Raw genomic sequence first — 7,779 nt, 5'->3', positions numbered from 1 at the left:
TTTGGCCAGGCTTGCTTGCTGAAGTGCTGCATGGGCGTACAGGCTACGACCGGCAAGTGAGCTACCTGCCCATTGTGGCTAATGAATGCAAGTGCGGGCACACTCGGGCCATTGCTGGAGCTGATTCTTAGTATCTCCCTTCAGAAAGACAAGATGCCAGCTGCTTTTATGAAACACTTGTTATATTCTTGCCCAACAACCCTTCTCTTGACATTGACAGTTTCTCCAGTTCTCACCTTGTTGCTATCACCTTCGCTGGTTATTACCCGTTTGTGGTGGTGAAGCATTATTGAGAAGGTTGCAGGAAAGCAGTGCAGGTAACATCTGCAGTTCTGGGGGCTCCTCAACCAGAGCCAGTTTGATTTTGGGCCTGGGTGCCAGTTGTACAAATTAATGATCCTGGCAATGGCTGACGATCAGGTAGCTACAGGGATTCTTTTAGATCTGTCTGTCAGGTTGCCTTCATTACCATCGGCCATGAAGAGTTGTTGACTGACTTTAAGCCCTGGCCAGGATATACAGAGTCAGTTTCTCTCTTTCTCAGAGATCCCAGCGAGTAGTAGTATTGAGCAATGGCTTGTCACCCTGGGTGCTCCCTCCTGTGGGGATCTACAGGGTTTTCTTCTCTCGTTCCATTTTGTCAACATGCATATGGGCCTTTTAGGGTGGTTAGTGAGGCGGCATCAGCAGCAGTTCCTTTTAGTCTTTGGATGACACCCAGTTTTATATGGCCAGATCTTCATCTCTTCTGACCCAGCTAGACTGGCTGAGCATTTGGTACAGGTGAGGTGTTGAGGACGGCTACCTGGCTGAGATCGGTCCAGATAAGACTGAACTGATGTTTCCCGTTCATAAACTAGTAACTATACCAGGGTTGATATCAACTCCTTACAGCGTGGGAACGTTCCCGCAGTTTGTATGTAGGCTCACAGCCTGGGTGAAGGGAGGGAGCTCCTTGGATCCCCTTGCCAGCAGACATCCAGGTAGCAGCAGTTGCCAAAAATGCTTTTCATTTCTTGTGTTGTAGAAGGCAGCAGCATTTTCTTTCTGGTACAGAACTTGCTAATTGTCCCTCCTTTGTCACCATGAGGTTGGATTACTGCAGTGTGTGCTACATAGGACCATAATTTAAGCCTATTCAGAAATCGCAGCTAGTATAGAAGGTGACTGCTGCTTATTAAGATCACATTACACCTGTGCTAAATAATCTGCACTGGACACCAGTTGATTTCCAGGTGATATATAATGCGTTGTTTTTACCACATAAAGCTCTGAAAGGTTTGGGCCCTGCCTACCTTTGCGATTGATACTCCCCTTACATGGTTTCATGGCAGGGCACTACACAGGGCATACTCGATGAAGGGTCCTCAGTGCAGGAGCTCACTTTTTCCCCTTGGTCCTCCAGAACCAGTTTTGATTATTTTCAAGGACATAGTTCCCTGATCCTTGGATTTGGCCAAGCTGCGCTCAGTTTGGATCCATCCACAAGTCAGAGCAGCTTCAGGCCTGTTCTAGTTTGCACTGGCTGATAAACTTCATCCATGTTTCCTCTTGCTCTGATTTCCTCTTCCCCTACACTGGGGACTGTATGACACCAAGCAAATCGTCCTTTTGGCTAGTTAAGCCAGCTTTATGGCCCGTTTGTTCTGCCAGAAAGGCACAAAGGGGCTGCAGAGGTGGTGAAGATCTAGCCACGAGTATGAGTTAAGGGTGGGGTATTTTGTCACATTAAGTTACAGATTAAGAGGAGGATCATTCCCCACTCTCTATGTGGGGTATTGAGTGCATACATTTCTGGTCACCAGATGCACATTTACATATTAATCTTACTTTAACAGGTTTATGTGTTACTGTAAATAAGTTCCAAGATGCTGGAAGTGATGCTGAGCAACATTTATCTGAGCTGCAAGGGAATCGATGTATAATATTCCTCTTGTGAATAATGGATATTGCCCTTTAGTATTAGGGTGAAAATGGTCTGTCAGTAAACAAGGCAGGGAGAGCTACAGATTTGCTTACCTAATAGTTAAAGTATTTGGTGTCTGCCATGAATTTGAATCAGTGCTCTGTGTTTCAAATGAAAGAAAACTAACTTTAACCCTAAGAATGCTGGTATTTTCCAAGTACACTAGCCAAACTAATTCGGATATACACTAAGGACTAAGTTTTATTTTATTTTTTTAAAGGAAAGGTGCCAAGTCTTGTGTAACCATGTGTGTGCAATTAAACACCTATACATGTACACAAACTTATCACAACTCTGCCTGTGAATTAGGTGATTGTGCATGGAGCATCTACTGAGGCTGTCTGGTCCCCTATTTGCATGCATGATTCAATGACTTTGCATGCAAATACAGTTCATACTATTGTGATGTTTTCTATACTGAGTGTCTTTGGCTGATCTGTATGTTGTGTCATTGGGTACAAAAATTATTCTAAAGCCTTTACAATGAAGGCTAAACCAGCATGATTTAGAAAGATAGTGGCAAGGGAGAAAATGTGAAGAAAACTCTCTAATTCATTTTGCAGCTGCAGTTAAGACAGAAAACAGGACGCGAGTGTGCACTGCTAGAGAACGAGGAGGACTTGTGGCACCTTAGAGACTAACAAATGTATTTGAGCATAAGCTTTCGTGGGCTAAAGCCCACTTCATCAGATGCATGCAGTGGAAAATACAGTAGAAGATATATATAAAACACAGAACATGAAAAAATTGGGGTTGCCATACCACCTCTTAATGAGACCAATTGATTAAGGTGGACTATTATCAGCAGGAGAAAAAAAAACTTTTGTAGTGATAATCAGGATGGCCCATTTCAAACAATTGACAAGAAGGTGTGAGTGACAGTAGGGGGAAAATTAGCATGGGGAAATTGTTTTTAGTTTGTGTAATGACACATCCACTCCCCAGTCTTTATTCAAGCCTAATTTAATGGTGTCCAGTTAGCAAATTAATTCCAGTTCTGCAGTTTCTCGTTGGCGTCTGTTTTTGAAGTTTTTTTGTTGAATAATTGGGACTTCTAGGTCTGTAACTGTGTCCAGGGAGGCTGATGTGTTCTCCGACTGGTTTTTGAATGTTATCATTCTTGACGTCTGATTTGTGTCCATTTATTCTTTTGTGTAGAGACTGTCTGGTTTGGCCAATGTACATGGCAGAGGGGCATTGCTGGCATGATGGCATAGATCACATTGGTAGATGTGCAGGTGAACGAGCCTCTGATAGTGTGGCTGATGTGATTAGGTCCTATGATGGTGTCCCTTGAATAGATAAGCGGCAGTTACAATTACTTACCTGTTCTTATACCTATATATTTACAATTACTGCCAAGAAAGACATAGGTCTGGCTTCATTAAAAAATTGTTTTCAGCCTTCTAACCCACTCGCAGTAGCTTCTATAGAATGTTATTCAAATGGGGCAGCCTGGAGCACTGAGATTTTTGAAGCATTGAAATGAGGTGGTCAACTTGAGAACTTCATTTTATCACTGGGGAAGAGCTAACTACAATGTGACCACTATGTGACCATTTGTAACTGAAGAGGCGCTGAATTAATTAAATTAACAAACTTCATATTAATAAAGTGCACCCAGGGCTGTATTTTTTAAAAAGCAGCCTTGAGTTGACCAGGCCCACTTTTTAAGCAGGAGTAGCTGGTAAAATTTGCATACACAAAACCCATTTTATCCCTTGCATAGATTCCACTTGTAGGTGCTGTCAGCTGCAGGTACATGGTCATTATCAGACATGGAGCATGCAAATGTTTGTACACACAGATGAAGGCTGAGGTGAGACCATTTGAAAACCTGGGCCAAAATATCTTATTTTGCCATTGTTGAGCAGGCAAAACTCCTGCTGATGTTATTAGAGATTACGTATCCAGATGCTAAAAAACTGACTGCAAAATCTATCATATGGGACATGAGCGAGGAGTAGGAGGAAGTAAATCTTAACCTAGGGAAGCAAGTGCCAAATAGAGTAAGTGGCTGCTGATACTCATCTTCCTTGCCAGCGTTACACAATGGCAGTTATTGGACCTCTGGAACTTGAGCCATCCATCAAGAGGACTCACTTCACGCTGCATTGAACGGACCTCTGAATGTAACTATCCTTAGATCTCTGAATTTTTTTTATTCCTCCTCACAGTTTGCCCACTGTACGGGGGATGGGAGAAAATAGACAGAAGCGGGGGATCCTTTGTGAAATAGTAGAATGTGTCAAAAATATTTATTTCCTAGAACAGATACTGATTGCTATTTCCAAGAGAAGGGATGAGACATTTAGGCAGGCTGCAGCTTTTAGCCGTAAAGCTTCTGAGTTTTAGATTCTCTGTGCTGTAATTCATGGAGCAGGTGGTTCATTAGAGATAGTGTTAAGGCCTTGGGAGCTGGGGATAGAGACTGAGGGCGATAGGAGGTGGGGGGGGAGCATAAAGGGAGCTTGTTGGGTTGAGGAAATGTGGGGGGCACTGGTTTGGGGAAAAACATGGGGGGGGTCTGTGGGTTGGGGGCACTGAAAATTGGCAGGAGAGGTTGCTGAGGGATTGGGGAAGAGATGGATGTGACACTGATTTGAGGATGACAAGGGGGTTGCTGGGATTAGAGGCATGTGGGGTTGGCAGGTGCTGGTTGCTGCTTAGTGTGAGAGAGATTGATGGGCTCACTGGGTTGGGAGAGCGGGACTAAACGTGAGTGGGGTTGTTAGAATGTCAATACAGGGTTTTGGTGGTAACAGAAGAGATTGGGGGAAACATGGGGGATTCCTTGGGTGAGGCGATTGTGGCTGGCAGGAGGGGGTTGTTGAGTCAGTGTGGGACTGGGAGGAGATATATACGGGTGCGGATTGGTGGAAACATGGGGCTCCAGATGGCGATTAAGTGGTTGGTTATGACTGCTAAAGCCCTAAATGGTGTTGGCCCTTCCTTTGCGAGGGACCATCTTCCGCCAGGCCTTACTGCCACAACTACAGTTGGCAAATGTGCTCAAGTGGGAGCTCCCTCATTATAGAAGATAGGGCATCATTCCCTGTGATGGCTCCAGGACTGTGGACCATAGTCCAAAACAGCCCAAATTGGGCAACATAGAGCATACAAGCATAAAGCCAATGTTCATAACTTCAGATATGAAAATAATACATGTATATGAATAGGATGAATACATACAGAAGAACACAACCTTTGCAATGTTACATGGCATATCTAGCATAAAACATATTCCAGTTATGTCATATTTACACTCATAAGCATATTTCTATAAAGCATTATGGGGTGCAATGTCACAGGGAGCATACCTGAGACTAGAGGAGCCAGCACTGAAGCAGGAAAGGAGCACAGCAAGGCTTGCCAGGTGGCTGGTTATCAACTGGAGTGCCTGATTGAAAAGGGACCCCGGCATCTCCGGTCAGCATTGCTGACCGGGCTGTTAAAAGTCCAGTGGGTGGGGCAGGCAAGCACCCTACCTGGGTCTGTGCAGCTCCCCAGAAGTGGCGACGTGTCCCTTGGCTCCTAGGCGGAGGTGCAGCCAGAGGATCTCAGCGCGCTGCCCCCACCCCAAGCGCCGGCTCTGCAGCTTCCATTGGCCAGGAACCACGGCCAATGGAGCTGCGGGGGCAGCACCTGTGGGCAGAGGCAGCATGCAGAGCTCCCACCTAGGAGCTGAAGGACATGTAGCTTCAGGGGAGCCCCCGAGGTAAATGCCACCTGGAGCCCACACCCGAAAACCCCGCCCACATCCCTGCCCCAGCCCGGAGCCCCCTCCCACATCCTGAACACCTCATTTCTGGCCCCCATCCTGGAGCCCACACCCCCCCCAGCCCAGAGCCCATACCCGCTACCACACTCCAACCCTCTGCCTCAGCCTGGAGCCACATGCCAAACCCCTCAGCTCCACCTCCCAGCCTGGAGTCCCTTCCTGCACCCCAAATCCCTCACCCACCTGAACTCAGGGCTCCCACTCCCTGAACCCCTCATTTCTAGCCCCACCCCAGAGCCCGCACCCACAGCCAGCGCTCTCACCCCCTCCCGTACCCCAACCTCCTGCCCCAGCCCAGTGAAAATGAGCATGGGAGTGAGGGTGTGGGCAAGTGCCCAACAGAGCGAGGGGAGATGGCGTGAGCAGGAGCCTCAGAAAAAGGGCAGGGTGGGGGGTGGCCAGGGTGTTTGGTTTTGTGCGATTAGAAAGTTGGCAACCCTAAGCATGGCAGGCCCCATGTACTGCCAGTGGGCAGGCAGTAGTAGCTGGAGAACCAGGGAGACGTCTGGCAGCATCCCTTGTGACCCAGCTCAGCAGTAACATGGCCTTGAGCATGGCCTCTATCCTGCTGTTATAGTGCCTAGGGGGGGGTGGTGCTGGTCACATGACAGTCATGAGATGGCAGGACTATAACAGCTGCCTAGGGCTCAAACCATGGGGACATTGTGTCTTCTCACAGCGGTATAGGGCAGAGCCTAGGCCTAGAGGGATGGCTAGCACAGTCAAGGGGCCGGGAAAGCAGCTCAAGGAAGGGGAGGTGGTTGAGCTAGTGTGGGTGGTAAATGTAGCTGTCTACCAAGAGGCTGTGGAAGAAGTCCAGGGATAAGGGACTATTTGCGAGCCCCAGACCCAAGGGGCAGTGGGCCCTGTGCTGAGGAGTGAAGGGTTGGGGTTTTTTTTATGAAGATTAAAACCTGTGGGGAGCAGGACTGTTTGGTCTGAAATGGGTGTGGCGGTGCAGGCCTGAGGCCTGGTCTGTGCCACTGCTCTTAAGGAGTCTCAGTCTGGAGCTTCCAGAAGGGGTTGGGAGAAGGCTCCCTGGCTCCTTTGCTTTCCTGCAGCCAGGAAGAAAGACTTGTCCCAAGGAGGGACACAAACTAGTGTCAATCTGCTAACTAAGGAAAAGGACTCAGCCCAGGAGAGTGAGGGACTGTTTGGTTTTTATCTTGCCTGGGACAAGAAAGACTCATTGGTTTGGCCATGGGGCAAAACTCCAGATCATCTACCAACTTGGGAAAGATTGTCTTCAGTGAGGGGAAATGGAGGTGTGGCTCTGCAACTTGATGCCAAGACTAGGTGAGTGACCTTATTACGATCTTATTGAAACTGAGAGAGAAGCCAGGGCCGATGCACTGGGAATGGAAAGAGTTTAATTTTCAATATACACCTTACTTAGAACCCTCTGCGCATTTAAAATTTCACTGCACAGACATCTGAAGCATGTTTTTTAGATTCTCAATCATGCTGACTTCACGACAGGAGTTTTATGTCCACAACAATAGACAACTGCAGGCTAAAGCAGAAGATACTTCTCAAACACTGTTAAAAAATAGTCAGCTGTAAATGCTATGGTAGATTGTTGTGTTCTACCAAGCCCCGACACCCCCCCTCACCTGGGATTCCCTATTTCTAAAGGGGCAACTCCTGCCCTGCCACGAAGGAAGGAGGTTCTCTGGCAGTAGGTGCTCAGCTACTACAGTGAGGGGAGCATAAGTAGACAAGAGTCCTGACCCAGCCCTATCTTAGGAGAGTCCCTATCTGCCATGATTCCCTCGGCCCTAATCTTTTTCTGCTCTATGCTCACAACATGCCCCACTATCTGCTTATTAACCCACTCAAAGACTGGCACCAGTGTGTGAGGAGCAGCTGAGGCCAGGGAAGAACTGCGACTAAAAAGGGGGCAGTGGTGCCCAGAAACTGAGGGGAAGCGGGCACACAGCATGAGGTACTCCCTGGCACCTTTCCTGGTGTGGTTGGAAGTGCCTTTTCACTGATCTTGGTGGTGGGGCAGAGGGGGGCTAGTGAAGCTGGA

The sequence above is a fragment of the Lepidochelys kempii genome, chromosome 5, assembly GCF_965140265.1.
Source record: "Lepidochelys kempii isolate rLepKem1 chromosome 5, rLepKem1.hap2, whole genome shotgun sequence".
Lineage (NCBI taxonomy): Eukaryota > Metazoa > Chordata > Testudines > Cheloniidae > Lepidochelys > Lepidochelys kempii.
This window is presented reverse-complemented; position numbering follows the sequence as displayed.